Consider the following 22,475-nt stretch of genomic DNA (forward strand, 5'->3'; position numbering starts at 1 on the left):
GGAGGCATATCTACAAACTCCCATTTTAAAGAAAAACTTTTTACGAAAATATCTGAAGAGAGCACACCCTAAGCTCGAAACGCGTTATAAAAATATTTTAAAATAAAAATATGATGAAAACCTTTAAAAAAAACCCCACAATTGTTGATGGCTACACTCTTTTAAATATACATTTTTTCTCTCGTTGGAACTACACAACCATCACTTTAAATATATATATATATATATATATTGTGCCTAACTTCGGGGATTTGGCAAGAACCGGTGTGTCAACGCTATCTATCTATCTATCTATCTATCTATCTATCTATCTATCTCTATCTCTCTCAATATATATATATATTATATATATTATATATATATATATATATATATATATAATGAATGACAAAAGTCTATATTCCAAATCTCATGATGTTGACCATCTTACAATTTACTTCTTAAATTCATTTGACATTTACAAATTTTTACAGTATCTGTTTCGTAGCACAAAATCAATCACTTAATTATTATATCAATCAGTGAATCTATTTTGCCCTTAACTCATCAGAAGAAATACCAACAATCAATTCATCAGAAGGAAATAAATTGCGTTTTGACATGATTTAAATCTTAAAATTGGAAGAGAAGCTGTAAATACGCCATATATATATATATATATATATATATATATATATATATATATATATATATATCCGGGAATTCCACAAATTATCACTCAACACAAGATAAATAAATTAAAATATTCTTCGATTAACTTTAAACCAAGCTTCCAGAATTCTGTAGTTTCAAATACACCTACAAGGCGTTCGCAAAGGAGCATCCAACTAAACTAGCCTCCCTCGAAATGATGGAGGACATCGTTATCTTTCGCTCCCTCGAGACGGACAACGGTAAAACGTAACTTTTAGAGTTCACCAGTGTTTAGTATGTTTCAAATGAGAGTAGGTCAGATTCCCTGTTGCTATGGAGATGAAGATAAAACATTATCTTTCACGTTTTATTTACCACTAATTGCATTATCATTTTCTGTCGGTTATCTGCACACACACACACACACACACACACACACACACACACACACACACACACACACACACACACACACACACGCTATAATATATATATATATATATATATATATATATATATATATATATATTCAATATTTATTTTTTATTTGGATAAAAATCTAACAGTTTTTATAGAGGTAATTTTTAAATCCGACTGCTTTGTGATTTTTCTACTTCTATTTTATTTTTTATTTTATTATGAGTAGTTTTTTATATAATGTATTTTTTATTAATCGATGATATTGTTTTTATTTGCACTTTTTCCTTCTCTCTTTTTCCCTTTTTCTTACCCTTTTCTTACTTTTTTTCATTCTCTTCCCAACATTTTTCTTTCTTTTTTCATCTGTGTTTTTTTTCTCTGTTTCTTTTTTTCATCTGTGTTTTTTTCTGTTTTTTTTTCATCTGTGTTTTTTCTCTGTTTCTTTTTTTCATCTGTGTTTTTTCTCTGTTTCTTTTTTCATCTACGTTTTTTCTCTGTTTCTTTTTTTCATCTGTGTTTTTCTCTGTTTCTTTTTTTCATCTGTGTTTTTCTCTGTTTCTTTTTTTCATCTGTGTTTTTTATGTTTTTTTTTCATCTGTGTTTTTTCTCTGTTTCTTTTTTTCATCTGTGTTTTTTCTCTGTTTCTTTTTTCATCTACGTTTTTTCTCTGTTTCTTTTTTTCATCTGTGTTTTTTCTGTTTCTTTTTTTCATCTGTGTTTTTCTCTGTTTCTTTTTTTCATCTGTGTTTTTTCTGTTTTTTTTTCATCTGTGTTTTTTCTCTGTTTCTTTTTTTCATCTGTGTTTTTTCTCTGTTTCTTTTTTCATCTACGTTTTTTCTCTGTTTCTTTTTTTCATCTGTGTTTTTTCTGTTTCTTTTTTTCATCTGTGTTTTTCTCTGTTTCTTTTTTTCATGTGTGTTTTTTCTCTGTTTCTTTTTTTCTATTTCGAGACAAACCTTAATCACCACCTCTTCTTCCCGTTTTCTTCACATATACTAAAGACAATAACGTTTTTATTATTAGTTCCATGTGATGTGACCTCCTGATAATTTTTTTTGTGATCGCTGAACCCCTGAATAATATTCATTACGGACTAAGCTTTTGTATAAGCAATATCGCCTGAAAAGGTATCTAGTTACTTGTAACTGGCTGACCGAAACAGGCTCATAAATGTGTAGCGACATAATGCTTATGTAAAACAAATAAAAAGTATATATATATATATATATATATATATATATATATATATATATGAGTGGGGTCACTAACAATTGTTATGATTTTATACTTATTTTATTATTTTCATTTTTTAAATCATTGAAATACTTTTTAGAAATAGTTTAACGTCTTTCGGACGTTCTGGTGTTTTTTCAGAAAGTTTGTAAAATATTCAAAATGTATAATATTTAAATTTAGACTAGCGTTTTCGCGGACCATTGCTGGGAGATACATATTTTTTTGTTTATTGTTGTAGATCTAATCGAGTCTCGCACTCGTCTCCTTTCATTAAGTATGCGTTTAACGTATTTAATTTAAAGAAATTGATTTGTCAACCAATCTGCGACATTGACTTCCAGAAATAAAAAATAAATAAAAAATAAAACAGACAAATGAAAAGCCTCGTGAAACAGTTTCTTTTTATCCCCCTCCCCTTGAAGAAGAGATAATACTCTCGAAAATTAGGGACAGTAACACCTACTATATTGTATGACACATTATGTTGATAAATAAATGTAATATAAGTGAAAATTATTGAAAATTTCTTTTAATATTTTTATTATTCTTTTATATACTAAATCATGTCCAATATTTTTTCTTACGAACCTCATTGATATAGCCTTCAAGCACAACTTTTTCACGTATTTAATTTAATAATTGCGTTCATCAATGCCCCGTTTTAAGTCATATCCTCATTTTTAACGCGTTGATTAAAGACCTTTATTAATATATCGTCAAGATATACAACTATAGAATCCAGACCACTCAACATGGCTTCCATTATTTGCTAATACACTCCCACTGCGATCTTTACACTGAAAGCAATCTACGCTTACAAACGTAGTATAATTATTTGTATCGTTTTTAGTTAAATTAACTCATTACCAACGTGTGATTGAAAAAGGAACTTTCGATTTGTTAACAGAATAGTTTCAAAAACAAAGAAATAAAAAAGAACACGAAAACTAAATATTTCCGGTATGTTTTAGCACAATGTCATTAGCAGACATTTTATGTGCAACGACACCGAATTTATGAAACAATAATCGCATTTTTTTTTCTCGCATGGTTGTGTGGAATAATTTTTTAAAAAACTGTTTCAATCGTACTTTCAAGAATACAACCGGGATCTGTGGAAATTCCACAGCAGCAGTAGACAATATTGTTTCAATAATAATTATTTCTAATTAAATATACTACTAAAGTATCAAATATTTCACAAACATTTTTACATTACAAATTGAAGAACAAATTTTATATGAGAAATCGTGTCGAGGAATTTAGGACAAAAAGGTTTCACTAAGTAAATAACATACGATAAAAAAAAAAAAAAAACACTTTTCATAAAAATGTACGCTCCAAAAGCGACATCATTTATTTAAAAAAAAATTACATTGCATCTTCGGTGATCGGGAGATCCTATTTATTAAATTTTGGAAATCATGATATATTAAAGTATTATCGTATTTATATATATTTTTATATATTAATATATATTTATATATAGATGCTGGAAGCGTGGCGTATTTTCTAGTCTGGGTTTAAATTCTCCAATTGAGTTAATTATAGAATCACAAGATAAAGAATTAATGCTATCTTGATTAATTTACGATGCTGATAATTTTTCTAAAAGTTTTGAAAACCATTTGCCGTGTCATCCAAGGTCATCCGGATGCTGTTTTTTTTTTCAGTCTTTCGATACATTGGCTGATCATGTAACACATGTTTTGATTTTTTGTCTTTTAATGTTTTCTATATTTGTTTTACTTGGTGAACTTCCTTTGCGTCCTTGTTCGTAATTTTATTAATGCTACAGAGGTTAATACATTTTATTAATGTTACAGAGGTTAATACATTTTATTAATGTTACAGAGGTTGATACATTTTATTAATGCTACAGAGGTTAATACATTTTATTAATGCTACAAAATCCGTCGTCACAAATCAGTAGCTCGACAGTTTAATGATAAATAAAGACCAGAATTCAACACTGGAAATCTGTTGCATTCAATTTTTAGTCCATTCGACTGTTTTTTTTTTTAACCCAGTCAACGACGGGTACTTTTGCTAGTATATATATATATATATATATATATATATATATATATATATATATATATATATATGTGTGTGTGTGAGTGAGTGAGTCAGTAAGAGAGAGAGAGAGAGAGAGAGAGAGAGAGAGAGAGAAAGAAAGAGAGAGATAGTGTGTGTGATGAAGCAAAATGTACACTATTTTCAGGTAAGCATTGAAAGGAAGTACAGGACCAATTTATTGAAAATTATGAGGATTTATTGATCCCTCGACTAAGTAGGGATTGGACCTAGTAATTCACTCCTGTTCCTCCGTTCGCGCATTTTTCAATAACCACGCATTGTATTTTTTTTTTAATTTTGCATAAACATTAGTCATGGTGAAAGTAAATTATTGACAGAACAAATTTTTCAAGATAACTCTGGTTGGTTCCCCCTAGGGGGCTTTATAGGGGGAAAATTGCACCCAAATCGTTCATCCGTTCGTTCGTTCGCACACTTCTCAATAACAGACACTTGGATTTTTTTTTTTAATTTTACACAAATATTAATCATGGTGAAAGCAAATTTTTCACTTTTACTCGTGGAGGGGGGGGGGCGCATGTTCGGCTTTTTTTTTTTCATACAAAATTTTACATAATAGATTTTATTCTATGCCCTCTTTCTTTCTCAATTACTTTTTTTTTTGCACACTTCTGGAAATTTGCACACTTCTGGAAATTTGCACACTTCTGGAAATTTGCACAAGTGTTTCGCAACTTCTCCCATTCCTCTTTGATACTGTCTTGCTCTGTGATGTTCTGTTTGTAGCTGCTTTGAAAACCCGAAATAAGATTTACATGTTTCTCCAGTGTTTTTATAACTTTATAAACCGGAGTATCATTTTCTATGCATACATTAGCGCCATGGTATTCATTTATTTTTAAATAATGTCAATATTTCATATCCCAAAGTCTTGCAGTAATTCTTAACATTGATATTTTCATCAGATTTGAAGAATTTCAAAGACATTTTCATTCGATCGGAATTTACAACACTAGAATCCATAACTCGAGCAAGATGTTTTGTTTTTAATGTAAACTTAATCCCAGCTGTCGATTTTATGATAAACGATTCGTATATATCGTTTCTGCGGTTGAAAACAGTTTCGATATTGAAAATACTTTCATCTGAAAGATTGGTACAATCGAGGATTTTTTTCTTGAACCATGTAATAATTGTATTGCGCCTTTGGAAACTACTCATTTTCTGGGATTTTTGCTGTTATTTTTCGTGTTCAGCCCCCTCGAAAACCTCTAATAGTGGCAATTTTAAAGGATTTTTCGTGGGTGGAAAGATACGGCAACTTTACCAATGTTTACATCAAAATAATTTGTTTTCCTAGTTTTGCATATGAATTACAAAATATCTGATATTTCCCCCAAACCTCTGGCCTTGATGAAGGAACATGGTTTTTCATGCTTCCAAAAACCCTCATAACCTTTAAATCAATATATATATATATATATATATATATATATATATATATATATATATATATATATATATATATATATATATAAAGCCCCCCCTCTTTGGGTTAAGCACTGTCGTAAATGTATTTCACCCGATGCTTTGTTATTAAGCGAAGTTCACTATCCGTTTGTTTGTAAACAGACTAGTAGTTCGAGCACTGTGAAGCGATGGACAAGTGTTTATTTAATAGACATTTGATGAGACACATTTATGAGCACCGATTCGTGGTGCTGTGGTTAGAGCCGACTGTCAATGCGATGGTTGCAGGTTCGATCGACGGCTGGGAAGGTGCTAGTCTAGCAGAACTAATAAGTTGTGATACAACAAAACAGGACTGTATCCGGATGACCATATATATATATATATATATATATATATATATATATATATATATATATATATATATATATATATATAAACTCTTAAACTCATAATTTATATACGTAGAGGTGTTCCTATATTGTATATATCAGTTTTATTTATTTTCGCATGCAAATCAACATTTTTCGCCGAATTCGGCGAACAGACGTTTTAATCTAAACTTCAAAAGAGACAAATTACTCCTCGCTATCTTGTGATTTATCTTCTGAAAAGCAAGCACGTGCTTCTTTGAATCAAATTCATCTCAACTCTCAGCTGAGGTTAACCATTGCAGAACAGATGTTCACATCATCAATTAACCCTTAAAACATTTATAAAAATCAAACTTTTATAATTATGGGTGGCCCAAATAACCGACTATTTCCCCATCCTTTTTGAACACTGAATAAACAACAGTACTAATACCCCCGATTTTTAGTCGTGTGCAAGCGGCTCTATAAGTCACTCCGTCAGTCGGTCGGTCGGTCTATAACACTTTTGTGCTTGGCCTTTTTGGTTAAGATCAAAGGTCTATTGTTAATAGATGCTGTTCTTAGCTGTTTAAGCTTTTCTTGACCTTTTGGCCAAGGCACACACACACACACACACACACACACACACACACACACACACACACACACACACATAAATACAAATTTAAAGGGTTGACCATGATAAAAGATGCTGGCCGAGAGAAAAATCATTTAAAATTTTCAACAGAGACAAAATGGATCAACCAACCTGACTATCTTGAGTTGCCCTTGTGCCTAAGTTTTTTGTTCATTTTCCCAACTGTATTTTTCCACCGTGAATAAAAAATTTAATATCTCAAAGTGTAGTATCTGTTCTTACTACATGCTGTACATGTGTTTTTAACTTTGTGATATAAAGTGGGGGATCACTTTTCAGTATTAATTTAATGTAAAATGATCACCCACTTTACAACCAGTCAGTCTCAAAGCCATTCAAGTCATTCTCCAGATCATTCAAGTTGTTTTGAAGGATTCCAGTTATTTTTTAAGCATTCAATTCATCCTTAAGTTCATTAAAGTCATTCTAAGTCATTTACTTTTTATTTATTTAAGTCATTTCAGTCCATTTTTTGGTCATTTTAGTTTATCTTTAAGAATTTCATGCCAATCCTACATTCACACATTTTTTTTTTTTACACAGTGATCACCACTTATCAAGGCCCGGAAGCCACTCAGGGATAAGGGTTATTGCAAGTACATTACGTTACTGTGGAGATTTGATGAAGTGTTTATTTAAGGGGGCGGTTCATTAGGAATTTGTTAACATTGGACTTGAAGACATCCAAGTTGTAGTCCGGAGGGAAGCAGGCAGACGGAACAGAGTTCCACAGGCGTGCAGTTCTAAGAAAGAAGCTTTGTTCATGGAATCCGCGTTTTGATTTAGGCACAGATATAGAGTGGGGGAAATTTTTCACAGTGGATTCAGCTAGACGGGTGTTTTTCGTGAAAGATTGGCGAGGGGGGCCAGGGATTGGAGTTCAGACGAGCACCTGCCATGGAAATAACGATAAAACAAGGATAGGCTCGCAACGTGGGAGAGAGGTTGCAGGGTAGAGAAAAGGGCATCCCCACGAAGCCACGAAGTCTATTTTGTACTCTGTCAAGGCATACACGAGAACACGCGACTAATGGCTATCGGCCTTGTTAAATAGAAATACCAACTCGCAACATTCACCCTAGAAGTGTTTAAACCAGTTTCCTCTGAAGGAATATTAAATTCACAACTGTTCTCAGTCGCATGATTATCCCAGTCAGTGAAGATAACGACGGTAAGTTTTGCAGATATCTTTATCCTCCTATGTGCATCTTTAATCACGTATTTAAGCGTTCGTTTCTACTAGTTTGTTGGTATGCTTATCCAATATTCCGTCTTGTCTGGAATAATTTAGTCTAGAATGTTTCGTTTATATTTTACCTCCTGCAAATACATATGTTAGAAAGTAGAATTGGCAAACCTAAATTAAATCAGAACAAAAACATGAAAATCAATATTTCGATTCTATATATCGAACGAATTCTTTCGTATACAAAAATATAATGGCTTTTAATTACGAAATTATATCAAATGATAATGAAAAGCTAAATTTGGAAAAAAAAAAATCCGAGGACAAGAAGAACCAAAAGAGTTTTGGAGTATGAAATCGTTTCGGGTAATTAGTATAGAAATTTTATTTCCAATTTTTCAACAAATTTTACTACAAGAATAAAACGTTGTCAAACCTCCGTATTTTAGGGTTTCATCAAGTAAAGCGGTAATTAATTCATAGAAGCATCGTTGCATCGTACACGTTACTTAAATGTACTGTTAACAACGATAATTTCTAATTGTTGTTTAAATTATTTTTTTATAAATGTATAATTGTTACAATTTCGCAAAGAACTCTATTGTATGCATTGTTGTGATTATTATAACGACTGCTTTAGAACACTATCATCATCATCATCATCATCATCATCATCATCATCATCATCATCATCATCATCATCATCGTCGTCGTCGTCGTCATTATCGCCATCATGTTGCCGTCATCTTCGCCTTCTGATGGACATTGCGCTTCCAATAAACTTTCACGCGCAAACATCAAGTCGGGATCAAGATTTCTTGTGTCTTGAAAAAGGTTTTGGTCGATACATCTAAACAGACAAACATTAAACGAAAAACGTTCGCACATAGTTTTTTTTTTTTTTCGCACAATCGCGTACTTGTTACACTTGCGGGGTTTTGCCAGTGGGCGATGATGAAAGAAATCAACAAATAAAAGTCTTTTTACATACGTGCGCGATCGTCGCTTTCCCATGTGTGCAGTTCCTTGTATGGTTGCATCGTTCAGTGGCTGTTGATCGGCTTTTTAACTTAGTCGAATAAAACTCATATATGGAAGCGCAATGGAGATTTATGGTGATGTCAAAGGTTTTATTGGAAAACGAATATATGTTCACGAGGGGAGAGACGAAGAAGAGGCTAAAAATAATTCCTTCTCATTTAATTTTCTTATTTAGTCTTAAAATGATCAACGAACGGATAAAATCTCGAATGAATATTCGCTTACATTTCTACATTGTCGGCAACGCCTTGTCTTTCTATTTTACTCGCTCTGACTAGAAACTCCGCCTGTATTACATGCAAATCTATATGTATAATGCATTATGTAAATATATATGTATAACACATTATGCAAATCTATATGTATAATGCATTATGTAAATATATATGTATAACATATTATGTAAATATATATGTATAACACATTATGCAAATCTATATGTATAATGCATTATGCAAATCTATATGTATAACACATTATGTAAATATATATGTATAACACATTATGCAAATCTATATGTATAATGCATTATGTGCATATATATATATATATATATATATATATATATATATATATATATATATATATCAGAGATGTCCCATGGACCAATATCTTCTCTCTCCCTGCTGAAAAGTGTGCCAATGAAACAACTGAATGCGGCCATTGAAGCACGTGTTCCCGCACAGAAGTATTATAACCCAAACCCCACTCACCCTTATAGTTCTCTACAGATTGTATACCTGACTGCTAGAGTGATTTGTTTAGGAAACTAACCTTTGACTCCTCCTCTCTTCACTCACGCTAAGTGCAATGGGTTTATTTCCGTTTACCGCCAAGTTGTCCCGACGCGTACGTAATGTAACACTCCTGAAATTCATACTATTAGGTTGGTGCAAAAAATAATGTTTTTTGACTTGAACGTCAAATAACGACATTATTTTTGCACAAACCTAAGAGTTAATATTGGAATTTAACCATGGTGATAGAGATTTTTGTTGAGATCACGCTTTAATACTGTGAAAGTTATGGATCGTCCCCTTTGACGTCTTTAGATTCTTATTTTGGGTTTGTGAAGAACTTAGTGTTACTTCCCTTTGTTTTTTCTCGCCACGATATAAAGTTTTGATTGCATGTATCTTCTTTCCCTTCGTCTCAGAATGTAAATAAAAGCAGACGTGTCTCTTCGTATCTGTATGTTAAATGAAAAAACATGCTTACGTGTTAATTTCTTTTTTTTGTCGTCGGTTACCTTCTGCAGTTTGAATCCTATTTAAAACAAACAAGGTATGTTTTATTTAATTCTTAACTTTAATAATACATCGCCAGTTAACATAATCTGTATTTACTTGCGTAGGGTTCGAATATACAACAATACTACCAATAGTTGCTCCACCAAGGATTGGGAGACCAATCTACTTTACTATTCCACATAGTTGAGGAAGGTAGATATGAATTCATAGCTTTCTTAATAGGACTCATCAAAGCTATACAATATAACATTGAAACAAACCGAACCAGTAACAGATACCTGGCCATATCAATATCACAGCTGCAATGAAAGACTGCTGAGACGCATGCCTTGAAAATGTGTTAGTTTGCACCGGATAATACATCCATGAATGATTAGAATAAAACAGATGTCAGATAAAAAGAAAAAAAAGGCGTCTCGTCTTGTGTAATAAATATTACATATTCGCCATTCAAATCAAATGAGTTGTTATTGTATCGAGCCGATCGAAATACAATCTACCGGTATTTCTAATCCACCTGTTATTTAATGCTGAATATAATTATGTTGGTAATAGAATATCATGAAATATTTGCTGTTATGGCGCTTGCCTCAACTAGTTATTCATTATGTAAATCTATATGAATTACGTATTAACTAAATCTATATGTATTACTATTTTGTAACGCTATATTACATATTAAAAAAATAAGTGTATTACGTATTATGTAGCTCTATATGTATAACGCATTGTGTAAACCTATATGTATATATAACGCATTGTGTAAATATATATGTAAATATATAGATATAATGCATTATATATATATACATATAACTACTTAATTTACTCACATAAAATTAATATACAAAAGTATAAATTTATGCGTAAACTTTAAGTATTTACTTCAAAAGTGCTCAATACGTAGGTAAAGCTAGTTAGTAATTTATAAAATATATATGGCGATTAAGCTACACTAAATATTCCGCGTTTCATCCACTCTAAGATTCTTCAGGCTTATGCGCGAATTTTGTGATTGTCTGTCGTTTTTATATACGCACCTTCTATTCAGATTTTAGTTAGCCAATCAGCTTTCTAGTATCCACCGCGCCCTTCCTATCAGCCAATGGACATGCATTTACAGGACAAAGGCCCATTTGACCTCTGGTTGACGTGATTCTTTGTGTGTGTTCTATTTAGCCTGGATATCTAGTGTCTTGACCTGTTTTAAATCTAGGTTAGTTTTTTATGTTAGTTTATATATATATATATATATATATATATATACATATATATATATATATACACACATGCATATATATATGATTGTTTTTGTATATGCATGTTTGTTTATTTTATTTATTTATTTGTTTATTTTCTATTGTTTTTGTTAGTTTTAAAGTTATTTTGTATCTCTATCCTAGAGTAAGTTTTCGCAGTTGTTCGCTATTTCTCTCCTACAGTTTAATAAATGTTGGGGTTCTTTAAAGTATAGGATAGCAAATTTTTCATGGAGACATAATCTACATGGGTTGTCTAGGTCTCTACAGGTGTTTGCTTGTCTTACTATTTTCCATTCGACTACGGGCGAACGGCCCCTTTTCTTTGAGTTCCCAGTATTTATTTGCTAGCGTTGTTTTCATACGGTGTTTTTTTATTGTTGAATGTATTTTTGTGGTTATAATATCGAGTTTTGAAATCTAAGGAAGTCTTACCTACGTAACATTTCTTGTTATTCGGATTTTCTTTCGCAAATATTGTGGCCTGGTAAACTATTCTTTTGGTAAGACATTTATTTTGAAGTGGGCAAAGTGTGCGGTATCTACAGTTGTATTTATCTTGTTCGTTAGTAGTATTTTTATTTTTGTTTCTAGTATTGTTGTTGTTGTCGTCCGGAGTTGGTTTTTTATTATTATTATTATTATTATTATTATTATTATTATTATTATTATTATTATTATTATTGTTGTTGTTGTTGTTGTTGCTGTTGCTGTTGCTGTTGTTGTTGTTGTTGTTGTTGTTGTTGTTGTTGAAGAAGAAAAACTTAGAATTCCACAATCAATTATTATTTTATTTATTTATTCATGTTTAGGAGGGCAAAAAAATAAGACTGAAATTAAACAAAGAACAAGTGAATTTACTGGAAGCCTGAAAAAATCATGGATTACAATAGAATAATACGAGCATGAAAAATAATATGGTTAAGCTAAAACATTGAAAAGTAAAAGACTAGATCTTAAAACTGGAAAAGAAAAGGAAAGATATTCCAGTAAAAAATATAATAAATTCATAACTTAAAAAATTGCAGCATTCAGAATTGATTATATAATGTTAAAAATTGAATTAAAAAATTCTTAATGCTGCAATTTTCATTCTCGCATTTTTCTATTGTAATTCAGAATAGAAAATAAACTTCAAAGGTTATTTAGTGCACTAATAACTATAAAAACCATATTTTCATGCCAGAAATGTTTGTAGGGTTGAACACCAGTTGTTGTAAAAACACAGAATCGGTTGTTGGCCAGAGTTTAACCTCCTTAGTTTTTCGTTCAAGTTTTTGCGTTTTTAGTTCCTTCATAAACAATGACTCAACTCAAAAGCAGACGTTCTTGATAAACGAGGAGAAATCCATCTGGGTCTAATTTGTAGATTATCGGTGGAGGGCAACGGAAGACGTAAAAGAAAACAAAAAAGAGTTACGTTTTCTTTAGAACAAAATATAAAGGAAATATAAAGGAAATATAAAGGAAATATAAAGGAACGGCCAATTCACGTTCCCAGTTCATCCATTTACGACGATTATTAAAAAAAAAAAAAAAAAAAAAAAAAAACGAACGTCGTAATTTGGCTCATGTTATTTTTTATCCATCGCTATTTTTTGCCATGATAACTTCGGCTAGGGATTTTTATCCTCGGCCCCAAAATCAACAGAGGTTAGACTATTCCTGTAATGATCCGGACCCTGTTGATTTTGCGGTGGGTGTTTAGTTCTGTGAAGTTCTAGGATGTCCAACCTCCCAGGCTTTGCCTTCTCTTTTTGAGAAAAGGTGAGTCTATTGCTAATCGCCTGAACCTCCCCCATCGGGTAGTGCTGACGAGGCTGTCCAAGCATTTTTTGCAAGTAATTAAGAAAAATAAATACGGGGCGCCTTAAATAAGTTTCCAGACATTTTTGTACAGGCATTTATAATTGTCGTAGACTCTTGAAAATTCAGTGTGGTATTGCTATGCATCTAATGAGATGACTGACCAATTTTTATGATTTCAGGTTTAAATGAACAGCTACAGCAGGAATTGGAATCCACCCTACTAAAGCCTGGTTGTCACAGTTGGTGAATTTCGAAAATGCAATCTGGACGTGAGGACATTTGAGAAGAACGATATGCAATAAAATTCTGTTTTAAATTTAGAAAAAAATGCGACAGAAACGTATTGAATGCTTCAGACTGCTTTTGGACCGTCTTGCATGAATCGAAAATCAGTTTTTAAGTGACATGAGCAGTTCAAAGAAGGCAGGGAGTCTGTGAGAGATGATGAAAGGTGTGGGAAGAATAAAAAAAGTCAGAACAGTAGAGTTGATTGGCCAAATAAAGAATTTCATGGATAAGGACCGTTGTGTGTCTATATAGAAAATAAGTTCACAGTTTGATGTCAGCTTGGAAACTGTTCACACAATTATTCGTGAGGAACTGAAGATGCAGACCATTTGATCAAAATGGTCATCAAGACAGTTCCTCACCCTTCTTATACTCCAGACCTTGCTCCCTGTGACTTTTAGTTATTTTCTAAGCTCAAGGACAACCTTAGAGGCTGTTGTTATGAGGCAATTGAGGAGATGAAAAAGGGTGTGGCGAGGGTCATTGACATGATCACACAAGAGGACGTCCATGGGGATTTCCAGAAATTGTTGGAACGGTACAAGTGCGTTACAACCTAAGGAGATTACTTCCAAGGATACTAGTGTTTCATGCGTGTATTATCCATAAAAGTGACCAAAAGAAAAAAGTCTGGAAACTTATTGAAGGCACCTCGTATTTAGTGTATTTCTGTTTTTTTTTTTTTGAGAATAAATTTTGTATATTTTTTTATTTTGCACCTTCGTATGTCAATGTTCCATCTCGAATATTGAGCACTTTTTCAGGATAGGAATGGAATCTGTTAATATTCATATTTTTATATATAATATTTGTGTATTACTATCGTCAACATATACATGTATATATATATATATATATATATATATATATATATATATATATATATATATATATATATTAAATTCAATTTTCACCCCAAACAAGGCACAGTGCCACTTTGAAGCAGGGGGGCTACTATTAGGGACTTAATTAGCGGGGTCATTATGAAGGGAGAAGAGTAGAAAGATGTTTGTTAACATTACACTTGAACTTCTGCATATCATTGCAGTTGGGAAAGCAGAATCCCGGAAGGGAGTTCCAAAGACCCACAGTTCTGGGGAAGAAACTATTGGAGTAAAAGGCTTTCTTGCACCTAGGGATCTCTACTGTAAAGGGATGAGACTTAGTAGCTTGTCGGGTTTGTCGGGGGTAGTTACGTCGGGGAGGTACAAGTGTTTGCAGTTCGTCAGAGCATTCACCATTAAAGTATTTGTAGAACAGGCAGAGGGATGCAACATCTCGTCGATGGGACAGAGGTTGAAGCCTAGATGACAGTTCAGGACCTATCAGGTTGGCGACTCTCTTTTGAACCCTGTCCAGGAGCGAGAGACAAGCAGCAGATGCACCAGGCCAGATGTGACAACAGTACTCCATACATGGGCGAATGGTTGTCTTATAGAGGTATAGGATACTGTCAGGCGTAAGTAGTTTTCTAGCACGGTAGATATATATACACACACACACACACACACACACATATATATATATATATATATATATATATATATATATATATATATATATATATATATACACTAATATACATAAATATGTATACAATTATTTCTCCAACCAAAAAATGCCGCAGCTCATATACATAATGAAAGCCACAAACCAGAAATCCAAAACTTATCCGAAGTCCGGGTTCGAAACCAAGTCACTTGTATGTGAAGCAAGCACCCACCTGAGGTACTACGCCACGTGCAAGAAAATCATTAAAAAAATCTAATATTAATTTTCTTACTGTGTTACATCGTCTTTACGAATGTCAAATCGTACTTGTGAGAAATCGACGTCAGTTGTTAGTGGTTGAATGACTACAGCCCTTGTTGAGAAGGTATACTCCACAGTCGAATTTCTTCGCAGTTTCCTTGATCCGTGTTAGTTAATGGTACCACTCCCGTCTTCGATGCCCTTCAACATTTTGAGTTAAAACGTAGGAGGCTTTACCTGTTTGTTTCTATATATCAATCTAGTAGGCGATGCCATTTTCTTTTCTCTGCAACCCTTTCATCACATAAAATACGTTGAGAGTCTGTCTCTGCTCTATCGTTATTTTCATGGCAAGTGTTCGGCTGAGCTCCATTCTATGACCCCCCCTCGTCAATCTTTCACAACAAAAAAAAACAAAAAACAAACCAAAAAACACTCGTCCAGTCAAAAACACCATTAATAAATCCCCCCACTCTTTATCTGTGCCTAAACCTAAACGTGGATTCCATCAACAAAGCTTTTTTCCTAGAACTGCCCGCCTGTGGAACTCTGTTACTGTGGTCTGTTTTCCAGCCGACAAAAATATTGTCGTCTTCAAGTCCAACATAAACAAATTCTTATTGAATCGTCCTTTCCACCACAAACGATTACTACACTACTGTCTCAATGACTACAATACACATATTAACATTTATCCTCGAGTGTCTTCCGGGCCTTGATACGTGGTAACCCTTTTATAAAAAACATCTTTCTCGACTCCTATTAAATCTATCTTCTAATCCGTTCATATCAATTTGTGTATCTCTTTGCTTACCTACTGACACATGCATCTAAGATGTTGGATGCAAATAGGATGTGATGAGAAACGTGTTTACCTTTTTGTCATTTTTGTCAGTAATTGTTAATCAACGTTGCTGTGTTTTAATGAAAGCAAAACCGCGAGTGGGCGTTAAGTCACGGTTAGGGTTGTAAACTGGCGACTCGCTCGGTCGACCATAAAAGTTGATAACGACGAATTAGAAACGAGTCATATTTGGTATAAAGAAAGAAAATCAAATAAAACTGTGCGCTTGCTCTCCCCCTTTCTGCCCCCCCTTCAAACACACGCATGCGCGTACTAATACGTAAACATGCAACTGATCGTCCCCCCTCATTCCGCTGAAAGGAAAACATTTCCCTTGACATTCATAAATAAACATTCCCTATAAAAGGATATCCTTAACAGAACGCAGTCGCGTGTTATCGCACACATCCATGCACACATAGATACATAGGTAAATAGATACACATAGATACATATATATTCAGAAACGCATACATATATATTCAGAAACGCATACATATATATTCAGAAACAGATACATATATATTCAGAAACGCATACATATATATTCAGAAACACATACATATATATTCAGAAACGCATACATACATACATACATACACACATACATACATACATATGATGTGATGATTGCAACGTCTTGTCAGACGAGTGCCACTCCCTCAGGCATTTAAAATCCATGAGCCCAAATGTCTGAGGGAGTATCCATACAAATATGATGTTACAGAGTCTTAGCTTTGTACGACAGCTAAGTCTCTCTCTCGGTTCAAAATGTTGAGATCCAGCAACAAGCAAGAGCAAGATAGCCAGCAACAAATTAAACTGCAGACCAGCTTAATGCGGGTACTGGTCTTCTGCTTTATGGTTTTTTAAATCAGAGATTTGCTTCTCCTAGAAAGTTTGCCTTCACCACGGCTTACGGGAGCCCTCTCTACCCCAATACACACACACACACACACACACACACACACACACACACACACACACACACACACACACACACACACACACACACACACACACACACACACACACACAAATACAAATATACACGGTGCTAGTTGGCCGTTGACCCAGAAAAAGAGTTCATTCGCCCTTTGAAAGGTCTTGTTTTTAATCCTTCAGGGAGACTAGCCGCCCTCCTCACCAAACAAGTCTGGTGGGGGAACCAGTTTAGTCGCCGGTGACCCGACCATGAGGCAGGTAGTACTGGGTTACATGGCACCAGTAGCATATGACATGACCTGACATACATACATACATACATACATACATATACATACGCATATATTCAATGCCTCCGTTCAGTCTCAAGAGACAATGGATACTCCCTGTAAGGGTAGCTGCACGTGTAATTGTGAAACAGGGGTTGCGCAATACCAACCATACTTTTGCTGAATCGGCACTACTGAAGCCCAGTGGCAAGGAGAAGTCCTAGAGGACTGCAAACAATGCCGAGATAAGCGGAGAGTACATACAGCACCTGGTATTCTCAAATGGTCACCCATTTTAGTACTGACCAGGCTTAACGTTGCTTAACTTCGGTGATCTAACGTGAACTGGTGTGTGTCAACGTGAATTATGCCGTATATACACACCCGCTAAAAATATATACATACATACATACATACATACATACACATGCATACACACGTATACACATAACACATACATGCATAAAACACATACATACCCACATATACATTCATACATAAAGGGGCGGCTAGAATCTTAACAAAAATATTTCGGTTGGAATATATGTGATAGCGGATAGATGTCTGGCATCCGATAGCATGCCCCATTCCCAGCTTGAATAAAACGATAACAAAATTAAAAAAAATACATACATATATACGTAGATACATACACACATACATTCATAAACATATACATACCCACACATACATAAACATATATACATACATACACACATATATATATGCATGCACACATACATATATAAACACATAATACACATATATACATATATACATGTATAGATACATGTATACAAAAATACATAGAAAACACATACATACATATCATCATCGGCGGTCACTCGTGTCCGAGTAAGACTGTCCTCCGTTGTGGCTTCTGTGGGTCCTCAGGTGAGCATAGAGCCCAATCCTAGACCCAATTTGTCTTGTGCAATTTGGGCAGATAAAGGTAGTGGTGGTGGGGTGGGGGTGGGTGTGTCTGGTTGATAATCTGTCCTTTCTGTGCTTGCGTTTATCCTCAGCAGCTTGATTTAGGTCACTACTATAAAGCGCAGCACCTTTGTGGACAGCGCTCCTCAAAGTCAAACCTTCTGACTCCACAACTCTTTTTTTTTCTCTTATATTTAAATATGATTGTGTTTATTATTAGTGTACGTCAATGTTTCTTACGTACTGAAATCTGATGTATTTATGAATTGGACGCTTTTTTGTGTACAGGTAATCTTAGAAAATTAACTAGATTCTCTACAGTGCAATGTAGACTACAATGCATTGTGGACTAAGTCACTGTCGACAGGCATGTGAAGCTTCCTCCTGGTGCACCGCAAAGATAGAGCTCCCCAGACATGCAATCAATCGATTTGATTAAAAAATGGGTGATTCCATCGATTTTGATAATAAAAGTATCGGGGTGTGGAACATTTGTTGATCATCATTCAATCCCGGGCAACGTCCAGCCTCCCTGCTAGTTATTACCTAAATATTAATTTATTTGTCCGACGTCCGGTGTCACAAAAACACAATCATCGCAAACTCTATAGTCGCTTTTTATCAGTTAAAAATCATTAACATCATTTCCTCTCCAAAAATTAAATTTTAAAATTTTCAACTACTTAAGCATTTTCAACTACCATGGAATTTCCACGGACTCTGTTAGTTATTATTATTATTATTATTATTATTATTATTATTATTATTATTATTGCTCTAGTTCTATATAGAGATTTTTTTTAATATGTGTAAATTGTTTTGGAACGAGAATTAGATTTCTGTAACAATCGACAGTGTGGTATGACGTACGTTAAAAATTTTTTCACAAAGTTTCTTTCGTGAAAAATTCAGCATTTGTAATGTTGGCCATTTACCAGTGCACGAACCCTAACTCGCTGGTACCGATCAGAAATACTCCCCACCCACCCCATCATGTCTAGACGAATCAATAGACCTGTTGTTTATTCGTTATTCTGTCTTGACATTCAGCCAGTATTTCGCCATTTTGTTTTTTTCTTTACATAATTTCAGATGAAAAAGCGATGAATTTCTTTCAATAGAAAGCTTTGTTGTAGAATTGAGATGTGTTCATCCCTTGTGTCTTGTGAGGAATGCGTATTGCGAAATACGAGGAGGAGTCAGTAATTTGATACTTATTTGCTTAACCCCCCCCACCCCCTCTGAATATCAAACGTCTGATTCGAGTCGGTGCCATTATCCGCCAAAGAACAACAGGCTTGTACATCCCAAAATGTTGAACAAAAAGTTCACCGAATAATTTTCCTTTCTTTTTTCTTTTATTCCACAAATAAATCCAACTTCTTACTGCCTTTTTTCTTCTTTATTGTAAGAAATAAAAAATGGAGAAAACTATCACCACAGCGAAACGAAAATTGCAGCATATTTTTATATCTTCATCTAAATTAAAAATAAATATCAAAATTATTAACAATTATAATTTTTAGAATGTCTATATCTGACTGTTTCCCCCCTCTCTCTCTCTCTCGTTATGTATACATATAATAATAATAATAATAATAATAATAATAATAATAATAATAATAACAACAGTAATAATAATAATATATATATATATATATATAAATAATTATAATAATAATAATAATCCATAATATAAAGTTGTGTGTGTGTGTGTGTGTTGTCACGAATAGGCTCCAATATGGTTGACTATTTAAAAAAAAACTGATGACATATAATGATAGAAGATGTATCCAGACACAGGAATGGGTATGTTTGATCTGGCAGAACGGTGGTTCATTAAAATTGTGGGGTCTGCGTTCGTACCTGGTCCACAAAGTATGGAAATAAAAAATTGAAAAATTAAAAAAAAAAACGTTTACAAGTTGTTTTTGATATAGATGTACATAATAATACTTTGATAAGTATGTTTTAACTTAAATAGGGATGGTATAATAAAATTGTGGGGTCTGTGTTCGCGCATGGCCTCCATAGAATGGAAATAGGCACAAACTTTAATAAAGACTTTTCATATCTATCTGCGTAAGTATACTTTGATAATTATGTTTCAGTTTGAAGAAATATGGTATAATAAAATTATGGGGTGTTCGTTCGCGCCTGACCTCCATAGAATGGAAATATGTCACAAAGTTTAACAAGGTTTTTTAATATAGATCCACAGAATATTGTGATAAGTGTTTCAGTGTGAACAGGTATGGTATAATAAATTATGGGGTTTATCTATTTTATTTTTACTTTCATCATATTTTGCTTTGGTTTTGATACCCCCAAATTCGAAACTATCTCTTTACAACCCTTCCTTTTCATAACCTATCATACTTTCATAAATCAGTCCATTTTCTGTAAGCTGTTTTTGAACCCAGTCAACGACGGGTACTTTTGCTAGTAATATATAAATAATAATAACAATAATAATAACAATAACAATAATGATAATGATAATAATCTATATAAATAATAATAATAATAGTAATAATAATAATAGCATATATAAATAATGATAATAATAATAATAATAATAGCATATATAAATAATGATAATAATAATAATAATAAAAATAATAATAATATTAATAATAATATAGTAAAAAAATAATTATTTAATTATTTTAATTATTTTAATTATTATTTTTAATTATTATAGTAAAAAAATAATTATATATATATATATATATATATATATATATATATATATATATATATATATATATATATATATATATATATATATAAGAAATTTATTACTGTGAGTCCAGAATGAGTTTACATATTGTTTCAACTAGAGGAAGATCCCCAAAGAGAGGAAATATCCAACTAGCATCGTCAGAATTCATAGAGTCCATCTATGAATTCTGACGATGCTAGTTGGATATTTCCTCTCTTTGGGGATCTTCCTCTAGTTGAAACAATATGTAAACTCATTCTGGACTCACAGTAATAAATTTCTTATATACTGCTCTGGCTACACATTGAGCACTCTATTCCGGTTTTTTCACCACTGGTATATATATATATATATATATATATATATATATATATATATAATAATAATTCTTTTATCAACGTCTCTCTGGAAAGGGATGGGATTCATTTCCAGAGGATTTCTCTTAATCCAGGCTTCAAACCAAGAGCTTCAAAGATTAAGGGTTTTCCTAAGGATGTTGGTGGTACCTATAATTGCAAAGGTTTGAAGGCCGCCTAAAACATCGGGGATTTTAGTTTTTTCAATTGTCCTTCCAGACGACTTGATACTACTCCTAATGTACCAACTATGACCGGGATTATTTGTGTTTTAACCCCGTGTATATGCCTTATCTCCAAAGCCAATAGAGCATAATTGCTCCACTTCTCATTCCCCTTCTCTCTCACATTCCTGTCCCAGGGTACTGAAAAGTCTACAATCTGCCAGTTTTTTTAGACTTTGTCAATGACGACCACATCCGGACGATTATGTTTCAATTTCTTGGTCGTTATGAAACTTTTGTCCCACCATACCTCTACCTTGCCATCCTCAATTGTTCTCACTTCATCAGACACCTCCTCAAATCATTTTCCAGCACACTTCACCCCAACCCTTTTACACACCTCCCAATATATCCGGAGTCCCATGCGATCATGTCTTCTGCGGTACTCTCTGGGGCAGTCCACTACACCCTGCTGCAAGGTGCGCAATTGACTCTGAGGTCTTACCACAAATCCGGCATTCTGCAGCAACTTACTCTCCTAGAACCACTTTTTTGAACAATCGTGTTCCTAATGCCCGCTCTTGTACTGCACAAACAAAAGCTTCAGTACTCTTAGCCACATACCCAGCTCTAAGCCATTGCCATGATCTTTCATCAGTCACTTCTGTTATATCCTGGAAGAACCTTCCATGCATTTTCTTCCTAGCCAGTTTCTCTGCCCGCATTTTCTTCCAAGCCAGTTCCTCTGCCCAAACTAATAATAATAAGAAGGCAATCCCTGTCATGGACGTGCGTCAGAAGTAGAGATTCGTCGTTGAATTTCTGACAAAAGTGCAAAAGAATG

General features: G+C 33.5%; 1 protein-coding gene and 1 pseudogene across 16 annotated transcripts in view; one reads left to right on the plus strand and one right to left on the minus strand.

Moving 5' to 3' along the window:
• The window catches only part of LOC145279450 (E3 ubiquitin-protein ligase TRIM45-like), a 556,560-nt gene that overhangs the window by 124,046 nt on the left and 410,039 nt on the right, over positions 1 to 22,475 (plus strand). The window lies entirely within an intron of this gene.
• LOC145283712 (5S ribosomal RNA) lies at positions 17,711 to 17,831 on the minus strand (annotated as a pseudogene).

Source organism: Euprymna scolopes, chromosome 1 (assembly GCF_053919585.1).
Source record: "Euprymna scolopes isolate OS-2025 chromosome 1, ASM5391958v1, whole genome shotgun sequence".
Taxonomy (NCBI): domain Eukaryota; kingdom Metazoa; phylum Mollusca; class Cephalopoda; order Sepiida; family Sepiolidae; genus Euprymna; species Euprymna scolopes.